This window comes from Hyperolius riggenbachi, chromosome 3 (assembly GCF_040937935.1).
Source record: "Hyperolius riggenbachi isolate aHypRig1 chromosome 3, aHypRig1.pri, whole genome shotgun sequence".
Lineage (NCBI taxonomy): Eukaryota > Metazoa > Chordata > Amphibia > Anura > Hyperoliidae > Hyperolius > Hyperolius riggenbachi.
The window spans coordinates 484,739,428-484,766,590 of record NC_090648.1 but is presented as its reverse complement, the minus strand read 5'-3'; the positions used below and the strand labels follow the sequence as shown (position 1 = coordinate 484,766,590).

Below are 27,163 nucleotides of genomic sequence, written 5' to 3'. Positions count from 1 at the left end.
AGTTATTCTGGCCAATCAAAAGACTCAGATACTAACACAGAACATTTATATCGCACTTTTCTCCTGGTGGACTCAAAGCGCCAGAGCTGCAGCCACTAGGAGGCGCTCTATAGGCAGTAGCAGCGTAAGAGAGACTTGCCCAAGGTCTCCTACTGGTGCTGGCTTATTAACAGACCAATGGTGAGCTTTGGAGCCAAGTTCAAAGATACGTTGAGCTCTGCCCTCTGTCTACCTCCATGGCTTTCCGCTCTCCTCCCTGCACACTGCACACATCCCCCTTACCTACACTGGCACCCTGATAGGTGCTATGGGTGCTCCAGTGTGCCAGTATAGGTGGGGGTGATAGGTGCAGTGTGCGGGGAGGAGAGCGGAAAGCCGTGGAGGGAGACAGAGGGAGACGCAGCTCTGCTATACTTAGTATAGCAAAGCTGTACGTGGTGAGCGGCCGTGTGTGGCATCTGGTGCGAGGAGATCTTCTTCAATCAACATGTAACAGAAGATAGAGGATATTGGAGTGGGACCTTTTCCGAGGATATTGGCATGGGATATGGGAACTTTTTTTTAAAGGTATAGGTAAGTATTTCTGGTTAATTAAGATTAATAAAGGACTTTACTTGTGGTTGTGTTTTTATTTAATTTAAACCATTATGGAAATGGGTAAAGGGTACTTTATACCCCTACACTCATTTCTCCTGGAAGGGGGATGGGCAACTGGTGGTCCCCTTCTTAAAGGGGACTCCCACATGTCACCATGAACCCCCCCAGGGAGTCATCGCCCCCATCTCCTCCTGGGGCACCAGACTTGGCCACCCCTCCCCACCGAAGCCCCCCCCCCCCCCCCATTTCCCACACTCTGAATATCTAAAAAAAAAGTTTCCAAACATAGGTAACATTGCCAGGGATCTTCATACAGCCATATTGCTGTATAGCGATCCCTGGCCAAAGCGTTGTGGCTCCGGAGGGGTTTACTTTTCACTGCGTACAGTGACCTCCTGGAGACCCCATGAAATTAATTGCTATTTCTTTTGATATATTTAAATTTACACTACCGTTAGGTTTACTAATCATTTTTGCTGTCATTTACCGAATTTAAATGTATACTTTTTTCCTATGAAACTTTAAAATCGATTTTCTCTAAAACTATAAGGTCTTTTTGTTTTTGTTTTTTCCTCTTGCAAATTTGGTGTTTCTAGCATATAAGGGGGCTTTGCTATTACCGTTAAAGTCAACGGCCATTCGCCTGCCACATACAGTGGGATGCAAAAGTTTGGGCAACCTTGTTAATCATCATGATTTTCCTGTATAAATCGTTGGTTGTTACGATAAAAAATGTCAGTTAAATATATCATATAGGAGACACACACAGTCATATTTGAGAAGTGAAATTAAGTTTATCGGATTTACAGAAAGTGAACAATAAAAATGTGTTAAGAAACCTATAATAACAATAAAAACCTGTTAAACGCAGGCCTGTTCCTGGACAAAGGCGGTCCAGGCAAAGGCCTTGGGTGCCCTCTAGTGTACAGGGCACAATATTGTCTTCATGAAAGTATGTTTGAGACCGTCTACAGTGCCTAGCACACTATATTCTAGCTTTTGCAGTGCTATGTGGTTTTTATTGTAAAACTTAATAAAAAAAATTCTCAAAAAAAAACAAAAAAAAAACTTTATTCTCATCCTTTAAATTAATATACTTCTTATTTTTAAATGTTTTTTTTTTAATGTTATTTTTAAATGTTATTATGAAATAAAACTATTAGAGATGGCTCGAACCTGCGATTTTAGGTTCGCAAACCTCGAACACGAACGTCCGAAAAAGTTTGCGTTTGCGCGAACTTTGCGAACCGCAATAGACTTCAATGGGCAGGCGAACTTTCAAAACTACAAACATTAATTCTGGCCAGAAAAGTGATGGAAAAGATGTTTCAAGGGTTCTAACACCTGGAGGGGGGCATGGCGGAGTGGGATACACTTGTCCTGGGGAAAAATCAGGATTTGACAGCTGTTTTTGTAGTGACGGCCGTGCTGGACTGGTGCGCACCATGGCGAGAGTGCAGGCGATGGCGGTTTTCAAGCCCATATGGTCTCCGGACTGAGGTAGCTCAATGATAGAACAACAGTGACTGTCCAGCTGATCGAATTTGGTCTGTCCACAATGAAGCAACGATCTTATTACTTTCATATAGCCGGCAGTCATTGCTTCATTGTGATACACAAGCCTCTTCACCGCGGCAAGGTAACGATCACGAAGGGAAATTGACACATGTACATGCCTTTTGTTTTGTTGTTGAAGCCCCAGTGCAGCCAGAAAAATTAGGCAGGCATGTACACACACCAGAGAAAATAAGCAGTGGCCTTAAAAATTCAGGAATCCACCTGGAGTCCTGGACCCTGTTGGTGGTGACGGAGAAGGCAGTCAAGCGGCCTGCAGGCAGAGATGCTGTGTGGTGACTGACTTAGTCTTCGGGCAGGCAGTCACACGGCGTGCAGGCAGAGATGCTGTGTGTGGGGGCTGACTTAGTCTTCGGGCAGGCAGTCACACGGCGTGCAGGTAGAGATGCTGTGTGTGGGGGCTGACTTAGTCTTCGGGCAGGCCTCACCGTGCTTTGATCACGGTACAGTTTGGGTATCGCCTTTTTTGAGAAACAATTGCGGCCTGGTATCTTCCACTGCGGTGTGTGGCTTTGCTTTTGTGTGCTGCTTTTCCTCAGGTGGTCATCCCATTGCAGTTTGTGCTTTGTCATCATGTGCCTTCGTAAGGAAGATGTCCCTATGCGGAGAGTACAGGTGGCATTGCTGTCATCTGAGGTAGACACACAAAAACATTTCCACACCGATGAGCCCTGGGATGATGGCACTTTGGTGGTGGCGGCCGACTGAGTGTTAAGTGGGGTGCCAGAATCAGAGCAGGAGAAGGAAGATAAGTCACGGTTCCGTGCGGAAGCTGAGGAAAATGAGGTGTTCTGTGTTGAATAGTCAACTACGTCCTGACAATCTTGATGGTACGTGCCTTCTGAACACTGTACTTTGCTCCAGGGCCGCACAAAATCACGACAGCACAACCTCGAACAGACCTGCCGGGTGGCCTGCCTCTGGCTCTGCCTCTGCCTGTTTTGTTCATATTGGGGGGGGGGAACAGGTGAAAGGCATGCACTGACTTGACTAATACAATGTGCAATCACACAGGTACAGTGAACAGGTATGCAGTGACTGGTATATAAAACTGCGTGCTGTCACACAGGTGCAGTGAACAAGTATGCATGGACTGGTATCAATACAATGTGCAGCTGTCACACACACAGGTGCAGTGAACAGGTATGCAGTGACTGGTATCTATACAATGTGCAGCTGTCACACACACAGGTGCAGTGAACAGTTATGCAGTGACTGGTATATAACACTGCGTGCTGTCACGCAGGTGCAGTGAACATGAACAGGTATGCATGGACTGGTATTACAAATGTGCCGCTGTCACACACACAGGTACGCTGAACAGGTATGCAGGGACTGGTATATAACACTGCGTGCTGCCTGTCACGCAGGTGCAATGAACATGAACAGGTATGCACGGACTGGTATTACAAATGTGCAGCTGTCACACACAGGTGCAGTGAAAAGGTAGGCCCTGAATGTGCTGGGCCTAACACAGTATTGCAATTAGCAAGGGCCAGCTGCGACTGACAGGGCTGTATATAATGCAAGTGGGCCACACAGAAAAAAAACAAAACAATCACAAGAGCAAGATTAGCTCTCAGAAGAGCTGTTTTGGGGTGCTTTTTAGCAATAAGTCTCACCAAGGAGCAAGCTAACAAGCCTAACAACAGCCTAACTAAGCTTTCCCTATCTCGTCTCCAATGTCTCTCCCTTCTCTCCCTAATATCTGAGCACACAGAGTGATGTACGCGCAAATAAGTTCGCATGCGAACCGTTCGGGCCATCTCTAAAAACTATTGGTGGTACATAGGACAAGACAGAGACATATTAAGATGTAATGGGGCCCTAGGCAAGGTAGTAGATTTGGGTCCCCCTTGTGGTCTGTTTGGAAAGTTGAAGTTGAGAGAGGTCAGAGAAGGTGGCAGGTGGGTCCCTTGTCCCCCACAAGGCCCCAGGCATCTGCCTAGGTTGCCTGGTGGAAGATCCTGCTCTGGGACAAGACCATCAGGGGTAGACAAAAATGCAGATAACGACTGCCTCAGCTGGTAATCAGGCACGTGTGCGGTAGCCACCGACCCCCAAACCGAGAGCGTCCTGCCTGGTGGATCTACTCATTCCCAGCGACTCTGATCCTCTGCTGAACCCATTGTTCACGCCTATCCCGCGCTGCGTGACGTCACACATACTCATCCTCCATCCGCTCCCCACCCGCATAGCAACACAGAGCATTGTCAGAGCTACACGGCTGATACGATGTCGCCCCAGGGGATCAGGTCCTACATAGACATATCAGTGTATTCCATATTATATTAAGAGAAACCATTAAAGGACAACTGAAGTGAGAAATATATGGAGGCTGACATATTTATTTCCTTTAACAATACCAGTTACCTGGCTGTCCTGCTGGTTTATTTGGCTGCAGTAGTGTCTGAATCACACCAGAAACAATCATGCAGCTAATCTTGTCAGATGTGACAATAATGTCAGAAACACCTGATCTGCTGCATGCTTGTTCATGGTCTGTGGCTAAAAGTATTAGAGGCAGAGGATGAGCAGGACTGCCAGGCAACTGCTTATAAGAAAATAAATATGGCAGCCTCCATGTCCCTCTCGCTTCAGTTGTTTTTTAAGTAGTGTGTGTAGCATAAACAATTGGTTTTGAAGGTCGCCTACAGGCTCGGATTTACCTTAACAGGAGCCTATAGGCACAGATGTCCTTCTGGCACCTTAGACTTCTTCCTCCACAAACCTACAAATCCCCACCGAACTGCAAGTATGCTGGCTGACCCAGCTGTTACTTCTCCCTTACTTCCCTTGCCCATCAAAGGTAGCTACAGGTGCCTCTTGGTATTAGTTAGCCAGAGGTGCCCTCAGTATTAAGTACCTAGAGGTGCCCCCAAGTATTAGGTAGCCAGAGGTGCCCCCAAGTATTAGGTAGCCAGAGGTGCCCACAAGTATTAGGTAGCCAGAGGTGCCCTCAATATTAAGTACCTAGAGGTGCCCCCACGTATTAGGTAGCCAGAGGTGCCCTCAGTATTAAGTACCTAGAGGTGCCCCCACATATTAGGTAGCCAGAGGTGCCCTCAGTATTAAGTACCTAGAGGTGCCCCCAAGTATTAGGTAGCCCGAGGTACCCTCAGTATTAAGTAGCTAGAGGTGCCCCGAATGAAGGGAGAACTCATCAGTGGAATGCAAAGAGCATGGGGAGTAACCTCTCATTTATACTCTCATCAATACTCTGCATAGGGAAGGAAGGAGGGAGGCGTTCAGGGAGGGGAGAGAGCCTCCTTTCCATCATCAGGCGCCAGTAGGCACGTGCCTACAGTGCCTTATGGTAAATCCAGCCTTGGTCGCCTGTAAAAGTTCCGTGAGGCATCACCAGACTGATTATCCAGCAAGCATAACATATGAAAGCCTGGAGTGTTCTGTGCTGAAACATGGCTGTAGAAGAAAATGAAACTAAACCTATTAACCCTTTCAGCAGCACTTTTTTTTTATTTAAGTGAATTTGTTTTTACAGAACTTACAGTGGTGTGACTAATCTACTAGAGCAGAAAGAAAATTCTGACTAGTTTCACTTTAAGAGACATACATAAAGTGGATGTAGAAAAAACAATGTCCAGAGGCCTTATGCATTGCTGAAGAGTGACAATATTTGAAATTCCTAGGAATCTAAACAAGAAACACAAAATGATGAAATTTGTTCCAAAACAACTTCTACTAGATTTATGTCTTAAAAAAACCATGAGCCCCGAGGGGTTACAGCTAAGGGGGTGAACCTGGTGCCTTGACCAGAGTTGTTGGGATGTGCCTGCCCAGATTGATCCTATAGGAGGATTATTTACTGACCATGTGATGATGGTCTTGTCTTCTTGCACACTTGCAATGTGTCTGTATAATCAGGGCCGCCTGCAGGGCATCACAAGGGGGGCTGCTGTATGGGGCCCTAGTGAATCTGGGGCCCGGGAAACACTGCCACACATGGGGTGCCTATTAAACTGACTAAGGTAACTCAGGAGTTACCTTAGTCACTTAGGGATTTAAAAGATACCCGAAGTGACAAGTGACATGATGAGATAGACATGAGTATGTACAGTGCCTAGCACAGAAATAACTATGCTGTGCTCCTTTTTTTTTATTTATCTGCCTGAAAGGGTTAAATATCAGGTATGTAACTGGCTGACTCAGTCCTGACTCAGACAGGAAGTGACTACAGTGTGACCCTCACTGATAAGAAATTCCTCTTTTTTATCTCATTCTTGCTCTTAGAAGCCATTTTATGCTAGGAAAGTGGTTTGTAGTTGGAATTTCTGATCAGTGAGGTTCACACTGTAGCCACTTCCTGTCTGAGTCAGGACTGATTCAGGCACTTACATACCTGATATTTAACTGTTTCAGGCAGAGAAAGAAAAAAAGGAACACAGCCTAATTATTTGTGTGCTAGGCACTGTACATACACATGTCTGTCTCATGATGTCACATGTCACTTTGGGTATCCTTTAATATCCTTCCTGTCCCATTGGTTGTGCTCCTATGAAGTCCGCACAGTCCGGCTGGGTCATGGGGTACTGCACAGGCCTTATTCTGGACTGCAGGCCTTCTCCATCGTACTCCCATAGCTGGGTGTGCTCTGTGCAAGTGCAGTTACAGTCCTCATAAACTGAGCATACGCAGAACGCTCCCAGCCATGGAAGCGCATGAAAAGTGGACACATGGACATTGGGGTGTTCAGGCCTTCAAAGACTGTGGTTTGCCATGTCGGGGCAGAGGGGAGTGAGGGGGGCTCAGTAGGTTTGCCCAGTATGGGGCCCAAACATTTCTGATGGGAGCCCTGTGTATAATGATCGTTATACTAAACTTGCCATTCAAAATGATGACAGTTGATCATTTTAGGCTACTGTCTGTAGATAACTTAAAGAGGCCCTGTAGTGCCATATAGTCGAATGTAATACATTATTTAGGATACCCACTTTTATGGTCATTATCCTGGTTTCAGCATCAGAAAAACTTCCTGTATCTATATATTTCCGTTTATTGAATGTAGCTCCCCCCTCCCAGTGATGCGTAGCCTAGGCTGTTTAGCTATGCAGAATTGCTTATTTTCACTGGCTTTAGAATTCTCAGTAAACAAGCATTCCGCAGGGATGTACCTGCCAGCAGTAAAGATGTCACCACCTGGGATACATTTCAGAATGTCAGGGTGAGGAAACATTTTCCAATGGGCAATCACTGATTACCGTAAATAATTCATAAATGAATATTGTAAATCAAATGAACAATTTTACTCATTGTTATTTTCACTACTGGTCCTCTTTAAAGGATACCCGAGGTGACATGTGACATGATGAGATAGACATGTATATGTACAGTGCCTAGCACACAAATAACTAGGCTGTGTTCCTTTTTTCTTTCTCTGTCTGAAAGAGTTAAATATCAGGTATGTAAGTGGCTGACTCAGTCCTGACTCAGACAGGAAGTGACTACAGTGTGACCCTCACTGATAAGAAATTCCAACTATGAAACACTTCTGAGAGCAGGAAATAGATAAAAAGGGTCAATAGTTCATAGATTTTAGCTCTGGCGTACTTCAATGAATGTGTCATTGAGAAAAAACAATAAAACAGTTAAAACTTAAAAAGTAGATTTAAACATAAAATAAAACTGTGGCGTATCTTAAAACACAATTTTTAGGTGAAGGAAGATAGATACAATCATTTATTTCATTCGTTTATTTTCGCCTCTGTGTCCTTTAAAACGGGCCTTTGCTGATGAATGTGCCTTTGGTTGAATTCACACCAGTAGTTGGACAAGTGAAGGGTTTGGGGGTTAGCCAACCTGCAAATCTCAGCTCCCGGGTAAGCCGGTTGCAGAGAAGTTTTGCGTTCAGGTCTGATTTAAAAGGAAATGAATATGGCAGCCTCCATACTGCTCACAATTCAGGTGTCCGTTAAAGGACAACTGTAGTGAGAAGAATATGGAGGCTGCCATATTTATTTCTTTTCAAACAATACCGGTTGCCTCGCATCCCTGCTGATCTATTTGGCTGCAGTAGTGTCTGAATCAAACCAGAAACAAGCATGAAGCTAATCTTGTCAGACCTGACAATAATGTCAGAAACACCTGATCTGCTGCATGCTTGTTCAGGGGCTATGGTTGAAGCATTAGAGGCAGAAGATCAGCAGGACAGCCAGGCAACTGGACAGCTGTCTGTGTGTGTGGACAGCAGCAGCAAAGGGTGAGCAGGATGGAGCTGGGAAAAAAGGGCGCAGGCAGCTAGTGGACAAAAAGGGCGCCGCCATTCACTCCTATAATAAATAACGTTTAATGGGCGCCGAGCAGGAAAAAAGGGCGCCGGAGCTAAATAAAGTTTACAAACGGCGCCCGGAGCTAAATAAAGTTTACAAACGGCGCCCGGAGCTGTTTAATGATTTATAACTGAGCTTGTGTTAATTTAGGTTTATAAAATGCACCCGTGCCGAATAACGTTTATGAAAATACTAAATGTATTTATCTTATTTAAATAATTAAAACATTATTTAAAGTTTTATCCCTTACTGTTTTTAAAACATTATTCACAAAATAAAGCGATCAGTACGTAATGTAAATTGGAATATATTTTTTGCATCCATAATTAGTAAAACATTATTATCCACATAATAAAGGGGGGTCCTAGGTTTAGGCACCAACAGGGGGGTCTTAGGTTTAGGCACCACCAGGGGGGTCTTAGGTTTAGGCACCAACAGGGGGGTCTTAGGTTTAGGCACTAACAGGGGGGTCTTAGGTTTAGGCACCACCAGGGGGGTCTTAGGTTTAGGCACTAACAGGGGGGTCTTAGGTTTAGGCACCAACAGGGGGGTCTTAGGTTTAGGCACCACCAGGGGGGTCTTAGGTTTAGGCACCACCAGGGGGGTCTTAGGTTTAGGCACCAACTGGGGGGTCTTAGGTTTAGGCACCAACAGGGGGGTCTTAGGTTTAGGCACTAACATGGGGGTCTTAGGTTTAGGCACCAACAGGGGGGTCTTAGGTTTAGGCACCAACAGGGGGGTCTTAGGTTTAGGCACCAACAGGGGGGTCTTAGGTTTAGGCACTAACAGGGGGGTCTAGGGGTTAGGGGTAGGTACAGGGAGGGTTACTTAGGCACCAACAGGGGGGGGCTTAGGTTTAGACACCAACAGGGGGGTCTTAGGTTTAGGCACCAACAGGGGGGTCTTAGGTTTAGGCACCAACAGGGGGGTCTAGGGGTTAGGGATAGGTACAGGGAGGGTTCTGTGTAGGAGTAGGCTTAGGTATAGTTTTAGTAAAATTTTAGTAATAATTACTAATGTTTTACAACACTTATTACGAACGTACTTATATTTATATCATCGTTATAAAGAATATTTTCAGATTTTATTATAAGAACAAACCATAAATGAAGGTTATTCACAATAATATACAATTATAACAATTAAACATATATTATTGTTTTTTTAATAAACGTAATTATAAGTTTAACTTTAGAAATAGGCAAGATTAACGTTTTCACAATTTCCGATTTTATAAACATTATTTAATGATTTATAATTTTGTTAAACTTTATTTGTAAACGAAATATAGCACACTATTTTTATAAACCCTATTAATGATTAATTATTATTTAGAGTTTACACCCCGCGCCCTTTTTGTCCAGGCGCCCTTTTTGTACGTACGCGAGCAGGATATCAATAGATATATTGCTGTGGAAATCTAGCTGTGTTATAAACATACTTGCACTATGATATTATTCTATTGGTTTTTTTGGAGATTGGATACGATCTGCTCGTTGGGAAGAGGTTGGTTAACCTCATAAAGTGCGGTTGCTGTCTGTAGGGCTGGGCAGCCTTGCAATAAGGTGAGCGTGCCAATTGTTGGCTGATGGTCACTCACATAGAGGTGAATCCACAATAGAAGCTGCACAACCGGGCCCCATAGGGTGATGGTCCCTGTGTTCTGATACAAACAGGATTGCACTATGAATTTCTTCTTGTCTTTCTTTCCATACATGTGAATTCTTCGCCACGGGTGGAATATCTGGAGTGTCTGGACATTGGACATTGAATAGCAAAACAAATTGCCTATAAGGACTGTCCTAACAGGTTTTTGGACATTGGGAGGGGGTAGCGCACTCAAGTTTGTGTATTGCATTGATTTTTGAGATGTACATGTAGCATCTGTGTTTGAGTTGCAGCAGGCCCTGGGACAGAGGGGAGTGGGAGAGAAGGGGAGCGCAATTGTGAAAACACACTAAGGCAACTGGTATTGCCTAAAAGGAAATAAATATGGCAGCCTCCATAGCCCTTGCACTACAGTTGTGCTTTAACACTAGAACCAGGGCCGGCCCGCCCATGAGGCGGGGTGAGGCGGGTTCCTCAGGCGGCAGGAAGTGGAGAGGCGGCACCAGATGAAGTGGCTGTGATAGCGGGGGAGCCAGAGCCGCGGTGAGGGCAGTCCGGCCTCTCCCTCCCTCTCCCCGGGCCGCCCTCCATGCTCCCCCCTCGGACTGCAGGCAGCAGAGTTAGCGCGCAGGGAGGCGCTGCTGTACACAGTTGTTACTCACCTCCCTGGATCCGATCGCCACTCCCGCCCTGCTGGTCTCCTCTCTGCCTAGCCGCTGATACACACGCGGCTGCTTCCTGTGTAAACAGGACGCAGCGTGTGTAATGTATCAGCGGCTACATTGCAGAGAGGAGACCAGCAGGGCGGGAGCGGCGATCGGATCCAGGGAGGTGAGTAACAGCTGTGTACAGCAGCGCTTCCCTGCGCGCTAACTCTGCTGCCTGCAGTCCGAGGGGGGAGCATGGAGAGCGGCCCGGGGAGAGGGAGGGAGAGGTCGGGCTGCCCTCCCCGCGGCTCCGGCTCCCCCCTCCGCCATTATGAGGAGGCACCTACCTACTTAACCTATACTGGGCAAGCTACCTATCTATCCTATACTGGGGGGCACCTACCTAATCTAACCTGTTTTGGGGGCAGCTACCTATCTATCCTTTACTGTGGGGCACCTACCTAATCTAACCTGTACTGGGGGCAGCTACCTATCTATCCTATACTGGGGGGCACCTACCTAATCTAACCTATACTGGGGGCCAGCTACCTATCTAACCTATACTGGGGGGCAGCTACCTATCCAACCTACACTGGGGGGCAGCTACCTATCTAACCTATACTGGGGGGCAGCTACCTATCCAACCTACACTGGGGGGCAGCTACCTATCTAACCTATACTGGGGGCAGCTACCTATCTATCCTATACTGGGGGGCACCTACCTAATCTAACCTGTACTGGGGGCAGCTACCTATCTATCCTATACTGGGGGGGACCTACCTAATCTAACCTGTACTGGGGGGCAGCTACCTATCTAACCTATACTGGGGCGCAGCTACCTATCTAACCTATACTGGGGGGCAGCTACCTATCTAACCTATACTGGGGGGCAGCTACCTATCTAACCTGTACTGGGGGCAGCTACCTATCTATCCTATACTGGGGGGCAGCTACCTATCTAACCTATACTGGGGGGCAGCTACCTATCCAACCTACACTGGGGGGCAGCTACCTATCTAACCTATACTGGGGGCAGCTACCTATCTATCCTATACTGGGGGGCACCTACCTAATCTAACCTGTACTGGGGGGCAGCTACCTATCTAACCTATACTGGGGGGCAGCTACCTATCTAACCTATGCTGGGGGGCAGCTACCTATCTAATCTATACTGGGGGCACCTACCTAATCTAACCTGTACTGGGGGCACCTACCTAATCTAACCTATACTGAAGGGCAGCGACCTAATCTAACCTATACTGGGGGGAAGCTACCTATCTAACCTATACTGGGGGCACTTATCTAACCTGTATTGGGGGCACCTACCTACCTAGCTAGCCTATACAGGTGGCAACTATACTGGCTACCTATACTGGGGGCACCTACCTAACTAACCTATACTGGGGGTACCTACCTATCTAACCTATACTGGGGGCAGCTACCTATCTATCCTATACTGGGGGGCACCTACCTAATCTAACCTGTACTGGGGGCAGCTACCTATCTATCCTATACTGGGGGGGACCTACCTAATCTAACCTGTACTGGGGGGCAGCTACCTATCTAACCTATACTGGGGGGCAGCTACCTATCTAACCTATACTGGGGGGCAGCTACCTATCTAACCTATACTGGGGGGCAGCTACCTATCTAACCTGTACTGGGGGCAGCTACCTATCTATCCTATACTGGGGGGCAGCTACCTATCTAACCTATACTGGGGGGCAGCTACCTATCCAACCTACACTGGGGGGCAGCTACCTATCTAACCTATACTGGGGGCAGCTACCTATCTATCCTATACTGGGGGGCACCTACCTAATCTAACCTGTACTGGGGGGCAGCTACCTATCTAACCTATACTGGGGGGCAGCTACCTATCTAACCTATACTGGGGGGCAGCTACCTATCTAACCTATGCTGGGGGGCAGCTACCTATCTAATCTATACTGGGGGCACCTACCTAATCTAACCTGTACTGGGGGCACCTACCTAATCTAACCTATACTGAAGGGCAGCGACCTAATCTAACCTATACTGGGGGGAAGCTACCTATCTAACCTATACTGGGGGCACTTATCTAACCTGTATTGGGGGCACCTACCTACCTAGCTAGCCTATACAGGTAGCAACTATACTGGCTACCTATACTGGGGGCACCTACCTAACTAACCTATACTGGGGGTACCTACCTATCTAACCTATGCTGGGGGCAACTATACTGGCTACCTATATTGGAGGTACCTACCTAGCTAACCTGTACTGGGGGCACCTACTTATCTAACTTATACCGGGGGGGGGGGGGGGGGGGTGCCTGCCTATCTAACATACTGGGGGCAACTATACTGGCTACCTATACTGGAGGCAACTACCTGGCTAACCTATACTGGGGGCAACTTTACTGGCTCACCCATGCCTGGCCACCTATACTCGGGGGGGGACCTATAGCTGGCTACCTATACCGGGGGGGGGGGGGCGCAATTTTTACACCCTCGGCCTGGGTGCATTTTAGCCTAGAAACTGCACTGTTGCCGCCGGCCTCCGAGTCCGACGACTCCGAGCTCTGCGGCCTCTCCTGTCTCCTCCAAGGCTGCACGCTGGTGACGCTGCCTAGTGCCTAAGCCTGCTGATTTGATGGCGGCGGCTGCCGCCTGGTCTGCTGCCCTGGCTGCGGCTGATTGTCACGGTCAGTCACTGAGCAGCGAGCGCCGCCGACGTGACCGTGACGATGATGATGAGGCTGGCTGGCTGCCGCCGGCCGCCGCTCACTGGCCCAGCGCGAGATCCCTCAGATCCGAGATGGAGCATGGCCGCCGCAGACCGCAGCCGTCTGTCCCCTGCCAGTGCAGGATGCATGCTGGATGCGGATGCCCGCCCTTCGCCGCCGCCAGACCCGGAGGAAGACCCAATCCCCGGTGAGTCAGTCACTCACTTTGCTGCGTCACTCAGGCTTTCCTTCACGGACACGGTCGGTTGTGTGGGGGATGTAATGTTATGTAGAAATATTGGGGGGGCGCCTTTACGATCTTTGCCTCAGGCAGCAGAAAGTCCAGGACCGGCCCTGACTAGAACTAGCCTTCATGAATCCCAGATAACCCCCAAAATGCGATACTTCCCTAATCAGGGCTGACAGGATAGATCAGCACAAGACTACTCTCTGCTTTGTAATAATAATAATTGCAGAGAAGCTGCACGCAGACTATATGACCCCAGCACACACATGCAGGCTCAGTTAGGGAAAAGTCCTTAATTACCAGTCCGTTTGCTGCACCCGGACGGTGGGACAGGTGGTGGTAATGTCATTACTGGAAGGTTTGGGCGTTTTATTAGCACAGTGACCGGGGTCTTCTCATCTCCATAACTCCTGCATTCCCCTTTATTCTCTCCTAAACAGGAAACCGCTACAAAAGGACCCCGATTTATAGGAGCAAACATTCTATACATCCCGGCGGGGAGCCACAGAGCCCGCCCGTAAAACTCGACACTCACTGATTGCTTTAATGCATGTGGATCAGTTCACGGGACAGTAAATCCCAAAGCTGTTATTTTAACTTCAAATAAATCTGAGACGGGGGAACAAGATGACTTTTACTTACCTGGGGCTTCCATTAGCACCTCGTAGTCTGTCAGCTCCCTCTGTGTCCCCTCTGTTGAGCTGCTGTCACCCCAATTAAAGTCTGCCAGAGTATTACCTTCTACCATCTATATTTGTAGCTTGCAAACAGAAACTCTCTCATGTCTTATCTCCTGCAGTCAGAAACACATGGCTCCACACTGCACGGCTCCGTGACTAGCTCCCAGGGCTGTGGTGTCGGTACAAAAAGCATCCGACTCCGACTCCTCAGTTTATGAAACCACCAACTTCGACTCCAACTCCGACTCCAGACACCCAAAATAGCTCGGACATCGACTCCTCGACTCCGACTCCTTAGTCTAATACTTACCAGGGCTGTGGATTTGGTACAAAAATCATCCAACTCCGACTCCGAATCCTCAGTTTATGAAATCACCGACTCTGACTCCAACTCCGAAAATGAAAGTAAAACTATTAACCCTTCCACGGAATTTCATTAGATAAAAAATGTGTTCCTTATATGTATAACAATGTGGCTGATTGATTGGAGCAAAACAAAAATTTTGACTGGAGTTTCTCTTTTTAGGTCAGTGATCTAAGCTGCACAAACCTCAAACGCCACACAAAACAGGCATTATGTACAGAAGTTCTGCTAACTAATGCTAATTCCCCGTCCGATTGACGGGAGGGGATCATTATTTCCGAAATGTCCGAGTGGCTAGATTTAAAGTTAAACTGTCAGGCTGGCATTCACTGGTGCTACTATAAAGCAAACCTGAAGAGGAAAAACACAAAAGTTAGATACCGTGTTTCCCCCAAAATAAGCCCTCCCCCCCCCAACACCTTAATCTCTAGTTATCTGGCTTGCAGTCACTCCCATGTATCCCCTTTTCTTATTTCTCTCTGCTTCAAACTTAATAGGGGAATGATAGCTGAGTGAGTTGTGCGCCCCCTCCTACACTGCGCTCTGAGGATGGAGCCTCTATCGCCTCTGCCTCGGCCCGGCCCTGGGTACTAGAATAGTAACCCCCATTAGTAATATGCGCTACCATTGCATCGGGGACGCTAGTAGAATACTGTGGTCCGCACTTTTAAACTTTTAACTCAGGATGCTTGTGGCCAGATATAAGGGTAATACTGCTGTGCGCTGTCTGTGCCCGGCAGCATTACCACAATGTTATGAACCAACCCTGATGGCCCACATATGCAATTTACTCGTTCTTCTGAGTTTTCTCATAGGGCAGGATTTTTCCTCTTCTCCTTAAAGAAAGCCCGAGGTGGGCTCACATAATTTAAAAAAAAACCTAGGCTACCTGTTCCAGTGGCCTGGGTGGATCAGGTAGACTCCACCCCCACGATGCACTTCACCGCTCCTGAGGCCCGCAGGGCCCCACTTTCACTTTGGTGACCTTTGGGTCACGACGCTGGAAGTAGAGAGATTTATCACTCTCGGCTTACAGGGTGGTGGGGGAGTGGCAGGGGGCGTGGCGAGGAAGAGAGCGGTCCAATGGAAGCTCTGGGAAGCCTCCAGGAAAGCCCCTAGTGGGTGAGCAGGGAATCCCTCTCTTCCCATAACCCTCCAAGATAGCGCATCGTTGGGGGAGGCAGAGAGTGGTAGTGTGGGGAAACAGAGGCATGTCATGAGTAGTGTTGGGCGAACACCTGGATGTTCGGGTTCGGGAAAGTTCGCCGAACATGGCCGCAATGTTCGGCATGTTCGGGCCGAACCCCGAACTCCCCGAACATCCCGCTTTTGGGGGCCCTATGGGGTCGCAGGCATAAGGGGGGAGCATGCCCCGATCGTGGGGGGGGGTCGGAAATTCCCCCCACCCCCTCCGCTAGCGCTCCCCCCTCTGCCCGCTTCCCCATACAAAAGTTTCAGGAAGTACCGGTCCGGTGGTAGTGGGTGGCTGGCAGTGGGCGGCACTGTGAAGTGAGTGACTGAGAAGGAGGAGTCCGGAGAGTGACGCGTTGAGGGAGGCCGGGCAGCGGGCGGTTCAGCAGTAGTACCGTACTACTGCTGAACCGCCCGCTGCCCGGCCTCCCTCAACGCGTCACTCTCCGGACTCCTCCTCCTCAGTCACTCACTTCACAGTGCCGCCCACTGCCAGCCACCCACTACCACCGGACCGGTACTTCCTGAAACTTTTGTATGGGGAAGCGGGCAGAGGGGGGAGCGCTAGCGGAGGGGGTGGGGGGAATTTCCGTCCCCCCCCCCCCCCCGCGCGATCGCTGCATGCTCCCCCCTTATGCCTGCGACCCCATATGGGGGCAGTATTCGGCCGAACAGGGCCCCTGTTCGGCCGAACAGGGGCCCTGTTCGGCGGCCAATTAGTAGTTCGGGGCGAACCCGAACTTAAAAGGCCGAACACCATCAGGTGTTCGGCCGAACTCGAACATCACCCGAACAGGGTGATGTTCTGCAGAACCCGAACAGTGGCGAACACTGTTCGCCCAACACTAGTCATGAGGCAGAGAACATGTGTCCCATCTGCCACACGCCTCGGGTTCTCTTTAAAATACTTTTCAGCCCTTTTTCATAAAAAAAAAGTAGGTGAAAAAAGCACTCTCAAAAGTACTGTATTTTCTTTCCTGCTGGTGGCTTAAATGCCACTATATTATATTGACAAGGCGTGACAATATCACCTAGTGGAAAACTCAGGAGAAAAAGTTCTTTGCATATGGGCCAATATAGGGAATTTTTAGAATGTGACATTTCCTTTGATCGACCCAGAGAATGTAAGGCATGTGAATATAGGCCACGTTCACACTGTGCAGGTTGCAATGCAATCAGAGATGGATGAAAGTATGCTTCACTGCCACTGCGAATGCACAGGTTACCAGGGTAACGGACTGCATGATGTATATTACTTCATCGGAACCCGCAACACTGCACTCAATGTGATTGGAATATCATTTCATCGCGCTGCAATAATATTGTCTGTTGCGCAGTGGCGTATCTAGAGAGGTGAAGTCATGCTCATGCCATAGGCGCCATGCCTGCCCTTGCGCTGTGCTGCCATGTCTGCTCCCATGCCTTCCCATCATTCAGACCCCAGATCAGCACTGACCGAAGAGAGAGAGAGAGAGAGGGTAAACAGTGACCGCGGAGCACTTCATATGCGGAAATGACATCCTTGGTCACTTCCTGCATGTGAAGTGTGCCGCCATTGATCTGAGGTCTGTGAGTAATGGAGCTCACTGACACCAATGCAATGCCCTAACAGGGGGAGAGAGGGAGGTGGGCTACTTATACTAAGAGGAGCTTAGGGGGATAGGGGAGGACACCTCTCACTACCTACACTGGGGTGGGGGAAAAGCACAGTGGAAACCCCTCTTACTACCTACACCAGGGGGGCTACTTATACTGGGGACATCTATCACTACCTACACTGGGGGGGGGGGGGAAAGGGAACAACTCCTACTACTTACCTACTACTTACACTGGGGGGGGGGGCTATTTATTCTGGGGACACCTATCACTACCTACACTGGGGCCGCGGGGGGTCTACTTATTCTTGGAACCTCTGGCTACCTCTACTGGGGAGGATACCTCTTTCCTGATACTGGGGGAACCTCTGTCTGCATAATACTGGGGGGCACGTCTGGCTACCTATTAGTATTGGTGGGCCTTTCTACCCGGTACTTTTGGGGGTACTTTTTGCTATCTAAAACTATTTCAGGGGTACATCTGTCTACCTAATACTTCTAAATGGGGGATCACCTTGATAGTGCTAATCTTGGGGTGTTGGGAGGGGAGGCACAATGCCAGTGTTTGCCATGGGCGCTATATTGCCCAGATACACCCCTGCTGTTGCAAGGCATGGACACCTTAAGTCATTTACCCTTTACCTTATTGCTTTCTTTACTTGTCTCTAGAGGGCGCCTGTAGTGAGAGTTGGTTGAGTGGCTCGTGTTTGGCCACCTTCAGGGTCAGTATCACATACAGTATAGTCTGCACCACCTATCGTTGTTTGTTAGTAAAACTGTGTAGTACTAGTGGGGCGTCCGAGAGAATTCACTGTCGGGAGACTTGGGCGCAGGATACAGCCGGTATATGGCTTATCCTGCTGCTGCACAAGTTCCCGGCGGCGTTTATTACTATTCCCCCTCCAGGTCCACGTGGATGGTGGGGAATAATGTAATTCGGCTTCCAGCTTTTGCTGGCAGCCAAATTATAGTGTTTTAAAAGCAATTTCAGCTCCGTCTTTTGACGGCACCGAAGTTACTCCCTGTGCGCCGCTATAGCTGTAATTCCTATTATGGTCTATGGTGGCGCCGGCTGCGCCCAAACCTCCTGCGCTGGATTTGCTGTGTTCGCTAGTGGGTACAGGCCTATAATCCTTTTTTTCTATCTGCTGTTTGAGTGGGATAAGACTTACAGGGTACATCTCTCTTGTGTTGTTCCATGGAGGAGGAAGCCAGGCCTGGGGTGCTAGGCTGGGGGGAGGGGGTGGGGAGCAGTGTGGTCTCTCCCCTTCCCCCACTCAAGCTGAGGACAGCTGTGGATATAGAAGGGGGTAGAGGATGGGCAATGGGGCCCTTCCCTTAGGTAGGAGAGCAGGGGGAGGGGAAGGAAGAAAAGAAATGGGATAAACAGGTTCTAGAGTTCTTCTTTAAATTGCATTTTTAACACAAAATATAAAATATTAATGGTTTATCTAAACTTGTAAACACTCCCAAAAAAATGATCTTAAATCAGTACAGTGTTCCATAAATCTGCAAAGTCAGGGAAAAGTTTTTGGAAACCGTCCCTGTGTGGATTGATGCAGTCTGAGTGTCTTACGACCGCGTCCATCTGTGATCAAACGTCAAAACGCCCGTCATGGTCCGAGTACACCCTGCGGACCTAATTACTAAATCCTCCATTTCATCGCAGTACCGCCCGACTCACAAGGACGCGGTTCAGCTGAGGACGACGCCGGGAAAAGCGTCCTGTATCTCGAGTGTTTCGCAAAAGCGTCATTTCTGCCATCGCTGGGCGGCTATATTAAGCGCTTTGGCTCCTTTGGGGAAGCTCAGAAATCTGAAAACTCCAACGTCACATGTTATCTCTGTCATTGAAGTCACGGCGAATGTTGACTTTAGTCGCTCCGCACTTTGGTTCATAAATATCCAAGGCCAGTCAGGCTGCAAATTAGATTGTAAACAAGAATGCGAAAGTTGCAAAAGACTTGGAGCAGGGCCAGAAATGTGTTATCATCATCAGACTGGAGGGAGGAAACGGCAGAGGAGACATGGCTATGACTGCAGTGGTTGTTGTTTTTCTGTTATTACAAGGCAAAATTGCTATGATATCTTGAACTTTAGATCCTTAGCTTGTCCTATAAGTTTCCCCTCTCCTTCATTGACACCATTTGCTGCCTTTGCTCCTTTAGAAAAAATCAGGTTAGAGAGAAGCACTGCCAGCTTCTCCCACGAGTGTTATTTCTTGTCTTAAAGAGGAACCGGAGTGAAAATAACATCAATAATAAAACTGCTTATTTCTTTACAATATTAATTCATAAATTAGTCTGTATTTATCCATTGTAAAATCTTTCCTCTCCCTGATTTAGGGTCTGGAATTTATCACAGGTGGTCTCATCTTTACTTCTGTAAAGTGCAATCCTGCAGAATGCTTGTTGTGTGTTCTGAAGTCAGTAGAAACAACCTCTGCTCACTTAGGGCTCGTTTCCATTATAAAATGCAGCTTGTGATCCCATTCATTATACTGAATGGGATCGCGGGTGCAATCGCCCCGAAATGCAGGCGACCATGAGGTTCAGCTATGCACACTCTGATGTCCCTGCGATCGCCTTTCCATAAGCGTGGCTGAAAGCGCGCTACATGGAGACGAGCCCTTAGAGTCCTCAGGAGTAGAGTGCTGTGACATCATAGCCTAGGCCAAACACCACTTGGTGGGTGGGGCTACATGTCAATCTACAGTCATATGTAGTTATAGGAATTGTTTCTGATGCTGAAACCAGGAAAAATAATGTAAAATTGGGTCTCCTGAATAATGTAGTTCTGTCTACTATTTGCAGTGCCTCTTCAGTTTACCCCCAGTACCACAAAATCCCAATGTCTGATTTGCTAAGCTACTTTGGGATGTGAGAATCCTGACTAATATTAAAGAACTGTACTAATCTGGTAAACATGTCCTTTTTTTTTCTATTGTCTGCCATCAGGTGGTAATAATATATAAGTTCATACTGAATGTGTTGCCATGTGCACATGGCAGCGGATTACAAAATTGTCGTTTTGTGGCGAACCGCAGCACCTCCTTACCAGCAATGCGGATGGAAAGTGCACATTGTCTAGTATCACATTTTCCTGAACGTTTTACCGTCTGATTCAAATCGTTGCGATCAATCGGAAAGAATCGTTCAGGCCCACCAACCATAGGCAAAATGATAAGCAATCCAATTAGACCAAAATAATCGTGATGTTGATTGTCTGAGAGATTGTACCGATAATGGGCACCTTAATGGTGTTAATCGCTTGACGACAATTTAGTTGATCGGAATTTTTTTTTCAATTGGCTGTGATGGATGGAAAGCACAGATTGGATTGTTGATGGTGAAATAATCGATGTATTACGACATTTTATTTCCGATCGCATTCATCTGATCGCTCCGACGATTCTTTTCTGAAAATTCTACCTTTAGTGGGCTTCTTTAGTAGTAGCAGTCCTGTGTATGAAATCTATAGTAAGAAGTGCTTACTATAAATCAAAGATGATGTTAACAGGGCCGCCTTTAGAGCATCACAGAGGAGAGATGTGTATGGGGCCCGAGGGATTCTGGGGCCTGGCCAGGGGGCCCTAACATGAAGCAGATGAAGGCACTTATCAGACACTTGACCAGAGCTGCAAGTTCTGAGGGTGATGCTTGCTGGTATAATATAGATTCTAAATGTCATTCAATAATAGCACCAGCAAAGCACACAGACATGTTCCTGCTGTTTCTCACACAGACCTCCTGACACCCCCCCCCCCCTGTTATGAGTGCATCTTCTCATTATTATTTACCTCAGTCTCCTCCCCTTCCCCATGAGCGAAGCTGAGACTGTTGGCAGAGGGTGAGCTCACCACTTGGACACAAAGGTGTTTGTGTGTTCAGGCCTTTAACCACTTCACTACCCTGGTAATTTTCACAGTTCAGCTCAGCTGTGATTACTTTGGCAATAACTTTACCAATAATGATCATAACTAAATGATCTATATATTGTTTGTTTGTTTTTTCAGGACAAATAAGGCTTTGTGGCTGATATTTGGGATTAGTAATTACCTTATTTTCTATGCATTTTAAAAGGAAAATAAGGAAAAAAGTGAATACACACTCAATCCACTTTCATACATTATAGCTTTAATGTAAATAGTTCTATTGTACATTAAACCCACACAATTTATTTGTCTATCCCTCCTCTTTATTTAAACAGTTAATTTGTTTTGATAATGTATTAGATGTAACAAGTAATGTATACAATCTGCTACTGTCTGCTCCTGGAACGTGTATTTTACACTTGTTTACTAATTAACTCTGCCATTGAATTCCCTTGGAGGAGGAGAGGAATTTGCTGTCATTGTTTTACAACTCTGTAGTGATGTGATCAGGTCAGAGATAAATAAACAGTGTTATCTAAGATTTTGTAGCAAGGGGAGTGCAGAGACTTATTTTAACGTCATAGGGAGAGCAAGTGGTTAAAGAGCTTTTTTTTCCTGCAGATTGTGATTTGGCATGAGGGGGGCCCAGTAGGTATGCCCAGTGTGGGGCTCAGAAATTTCTAATGGTGGTCTTGAATGACATTATCTCCTCACTGCAGATGTGACGTCAATCGTACAATCGGTTTTATTGCTTCTAGCTCTAAGGTCTCTTGACTACGGTTTGCCATGAGATAATTGCAAATAATTTGCCACCTAACAACGAGAATAGTTTTTTTAAAATTCCGTGCATTTTTTCTGGCCCACTGTGCCGCTGCCATTGATATGCCTGTCTAAGAGAAGAAATCCGACCATAACATGGTTAATGTGGGGATCAGCCAGCGATGCGAGAAGCGTAGCTTAGCCTACGGGAACCAAAACTTGATACTTGTGGAAAAATATCCGCAAGTGTTACATCCAACCCCTCACTGCAGAGTAACGCCAATATTGTGTCTACATGTTCACACGTGTCTTTCAGAAAGCAATGACTATTTACACACATTTAGATGAAGGGTGTTTTATATGACAAATTTATGCGGGAACAAAACCCATCGATCTGTGGCATGGACGGTTCTTTCTGTAGATCTCGATTTGAGAGATAGGATGCACCTTGAAAAATAAAAACAGAAACGACGGGAGCCCAGATAGTGTAGTATGTGCAAATTTGGACAGAGGCACCAGGGAGGTTAAAATGATCTAAAAACAACTAAAAAGGAGAAGTACAGGTGGACTTACCTCCTGAAATGATGGATAATTGAGATTGTTCAAATCGCAAATAACAATTTATTTTGGCACTCCGCAACGCGTTTCGCAGGTATAATCCGCTTCATCAGGCAAGGAGTGCAAGCTCAAAAAGGTCCAATAGTGGCAATGCGCCTCTGTCTGTAACAATCGCAAATTGTTATTTGCGATTTGAACAATCTCGATTGTCCATCATTTCAGGAGGTAAGTCCACCTGTACTCCTCCTTTTTAGTTGTTTTTAGATCATTTTAACCTGAAATCCAAAAACATACGGATAAGTTAATTGGCTCCCCCTAAAATTGGCCCTAGACTACAGTACTTACACTACATAATATAGACATATGGCAATGGTAGGGATTAGATTGTGAGCTCCTTTGAGGGACAGTTAGTGACAAGATATATGTATATATACACTGTACAGCGCTGCGTAATATGTCGGCGCTATATAAATACTAAATAATAATAATAATAACCTGCCTGGCGCCTCTGTCCAAATTTGCACAGTATATAGTCCACCTTGGGTGGAGGGGACTGTCCCCTTCTTTCCATCTACAGAGAGCGACTTCTTAAACCTGAGTGGGGTCAGGTTCTAATGCTCCCCACCTGCATTTCAAGTGGTTGCCTATGTGGTAACCCGTGTTTGTGAGTATATCCACATCTGTTAATTATTTCGCCAACAATTGTTAGACTTACTGCACTATATTGGGCTCTCGGTTTTTCTTTTTGTTTCAAGTGCAGATAGTGTAGTATGTACTGAAAAAGGAACACGAGTAGGTAAATGGTACTCACACAATGAGCCATAAATTACATTTCTCCTGTGTTGTTGTCACTTACAGTAGCTCATTTCCTCATGGGGGATTCTCAGGGTTTTGTTTATTAGTGAATGGCAGTTGCCCTGTCCAACTGCCAAAAACCTGTGTAGCGAGCAGGGAAGCTGGCCAGCATCATTGTTTAAATTCTTTTTAGGGAATATCTTTATGAAGAATAAAAACCTTGCTGAGAATCCCCCATAAAGACCTGTCGGTAATGTCAGATTTCTACTACCTACTGTAAGTGACAGCAACATAGGAGAGAAGTAATTTATGGCTCATTTTACTCTGAAAAAAATGTACTACTTATTTGTCTATGTTTGCACATAATTTAAATGTTGCAATTTTTTGCCATAGTACCCCTTTTATGGCCATACATTATTGAATTGGATGTTTGAGTGGCCAAATTGGATGTTTGATTGGCCGATCAAACATCCAATTTGATCATTATTATTGAATTGGATGAATATCAGTGCCGCCCAGAGGCTGAGCATGATGTGCCATTGTTGATTCAACCAATTTTGTGCCAAAATTAGTCGCATGTATCGATCAGATATGCTGCAAGATGTCGGGTTGTCGTGGTTGACAACGGTGAGCAATAACAAGACAAGGGACAAACATGTGGAAACCCCCGGTGCTGCCCCTTAGTGTATAAATGTGCCCACCGTGTGCGCATTTTCACATTACCTGTCCTGTGTCACCCATCACGTGGTGCACTTCCGTTTTCCGTTTTTTCCTCTTCCATTTGCCCCTCAAACTCCTCAATTGCATGGAGCATGGGATGTCACACGTGCCACGCGCTAAACAACGGAGGCTATAAGGTGCAAATAGAAGAGGAAGAACCGGAAGAAGGATGGGCACCATGTGGTGGGTGACACAGGTCAGGTAATGTAAAGTCAAATTTCCAGGCAGGAAAAGGCAATTTTGCCATGAAGTTCCCTTCTATCACCCTCCCTTGTCCTCCTCTTAAGAGAAGTGAATGGAGTGGGTAAGAGGAGGAAATGGGAGGGTGATAGGAGGGAACATTGTGATAAGCCCGCCTCTTCCTGTCTGTAAATTTGACATTGGCCTAAAGTCAAACTTTCCACGGAGTGATTACAGAGACTGGGGAGGGAGGAGAGGAATGGACAATGCACAGAGGTATGTGGCTCCAGCATAAACATACTTCTGTGCTTACATTAGGTAGCTTTGCCTCGGGTTGGGTATACTTTATTCCCTGAGCTGATCAGGAACTTTGCACAGGGCTAATGAAATTCAGCAGGCTGATAACTGATAACTGTCACCTTGATAGATTAAAGAGGAACTGTAACCCAGGATTGAACTTCATCCCAATCAGTAGCCGATACCCCCTTTCCCATGAGAAATCTTTACCTTTTCTCAAATAGATCATTGGGGGGAGGGGGGGGGGTCTGTATGGCTAATATGGTGAAACCCCTCCCATAGTGTGATGTCATGACCATGGTCCTGACTGTGAACCTTGTTGCATTGTGGGAAATAACAGCTGTTTACAACTGCCAAGCGACCAGTATTTCCTTCTGTGCATAGGAATATCTATAAATAAAAAAGCGTTTAGCCTATTACATTTTTAGTGGGTGTGGTTAATGGCAGTTGGTGCTGTCTAGTTTTTTTTTCTTGTCTGCTAGTAGTAAAGATGATGGCGTGCAGACTCATTGTGGATCAAACGACATGGCGAATATCAATCATTTCTTGATCTCTCTTCTATTTCTTAATGTCTCGCTTTGCAATGTATTCATTTATTTATTTTTTCCCTTTCTGCTGAAGTTTCTCTTTAATTAGATATCAGGCAATTAATAAATATTTTTAATAATAATAATAATCCTCTATAATAAGAGACAAGTGTCCGTGCTGCGGACACCTGTCTCTGTGTAGCATTGTCCGTGCTGCAAGGCAGTGCGCATGTGCGCAGCACGGACCCAGAGACAGGGGGATGGGGCCAGGGAGTGGAGCGGGTGGCGTGTGAGCTGGCAGCGGGTGAGCGGGCGCGCGGGCGGCGGGTGAGCGGGCGGCGGCAGGTGAGCGGGCGCGCGGGCGGCGGGTGGCGGGAACACAGACCTAGAGCCCGTTTTTAAACGGGCTTAGGTCTACTAGTAATAATAATAATTGTCAATAGTCCAGTGTTTCTCTACATTGTATTGGTGTGTACCTCTTTTGAATCTGTGTTCTCACCAAGTACCCCTTGGTATGGTAAACGTAATCTAATGCACCCCTTGATAAAGATATATTCAATATTAGTGCAAGGTAATTGTTTCCAAAAAATTCTAAGCGTTTACTATTGCTCCTAATTAGCTAGAATACTAATTTGGTGTTGTTGACATAGGATTTATCATTGGTCCCATCAGAATAACCCCCTAGAGTATGCTTACTTACCACATGTTTAGAATCTAGGGAATATATCAGTACATAACTGCCCTTCTACCCACAGTAATTCTACCTCTTAGTGGCCAAGAAAAAGAGCACAAGTCAATTTTTTGGCTTCAAAGCAGATGACTGAGTATTGTCCAACTTTGTAGGTAGGCTGCGGATGGTGGATAGTGGACACCTGTGCCAAGCAAGATTTCCCCCCGAAACTATCACAAATTCTTATTTTGTGTATGTCCCATATAATCTCATCCCATGATGATGGTGCCATAAGATAGCCTTCGTCTTTAAACTTAAAGGCATGTTGCCCAGCAGGGTTATAGTAGTTCATAGTTACATTTTTAGTTTAGTTGAAAAAAGACATTCGTCCATCAACTTCAACCAGAAAAAAAAAAAAAAAAAACACCATCCAGAACCTGCACTTTTCCCAGTTACTTACAAGGACTGGGCCAATTAGCCTTAAAAGGGAAAAAATCCCTTCCCGACTCCAGATGGGGGGCAGTCATATAAATCCCTGGATCAACTCTCCTGGGTATCACCTAGTAATTATAGCCCTTCAATGCAAGGTAAGCTTCCAAGCTCTCTTTATAATCTCGACTCTCGGGCAAAAATGCAGGGCCAAGACTGTTTAGGCATATCGCTAGCCTACTGCTGCTTTGCGGAGGGGACGGAGGACCAACAAAGCATTGTGGATGTGATGTTATGTGGGACTCGGGTGAGTTTGGAGAGCAATGCTCTGTACAATCGCTTGGGCAAATGGATCCGTCAGGCTGTAAAGTGAGGCTTATGTTATCGGCTAAGTTTCATCTAGTGTGTGTAGAGGGCTTAATGAGACCCTGAGCTCTGTTCAAAATCACAATTTGGACTTACCTTTGGCCTCCTCAAGCCCCCTGTAGTACAGGAGGTCCCCCGACGTCCTCCTGGCTCTTCTCTTGGTCCTCCGTTAATTGTTGATTGCGGCCAGAAGTCGCCTGTGGGCACCCCAGCCGTACACGCTATGTGTCATCACAGCCGGCATGAGAGCCCTGCGCATGTGTGGTTCTCTAAGACTGAACTGCACATGCACAGGACTCTTCAGGCTGAAGTCACCAATTAACAGAGCCACCAGTGGGACCGGGAGAGGAGCCCGGAGACCTTGCCGGCTGGAGGAAGCCCTAGGTAAGGCTAAACTGAGATTTTGATCAGAGCTCAGGGACCCTTTAAATCTGCAGATGGTAGGCTGACACCTTTTTATGGATGGGTTACCAACTTCAGATAATGCCAG

The 27,163-nt window shown here is 46.7% G+C and overlaps 1 protein-coding gene across 2 annotated transcripts in view; it reads left to right on the top strand.

Moving 5' to 3' along the window:
• Positions 1-27,163, top strand: part of NTF3 (neurotrophin 3) — a 122,416-nt gene that overhangs the window by 93,668 nt on the left and 1,585 nt on the right. The window lies entirely within an intron of this gene.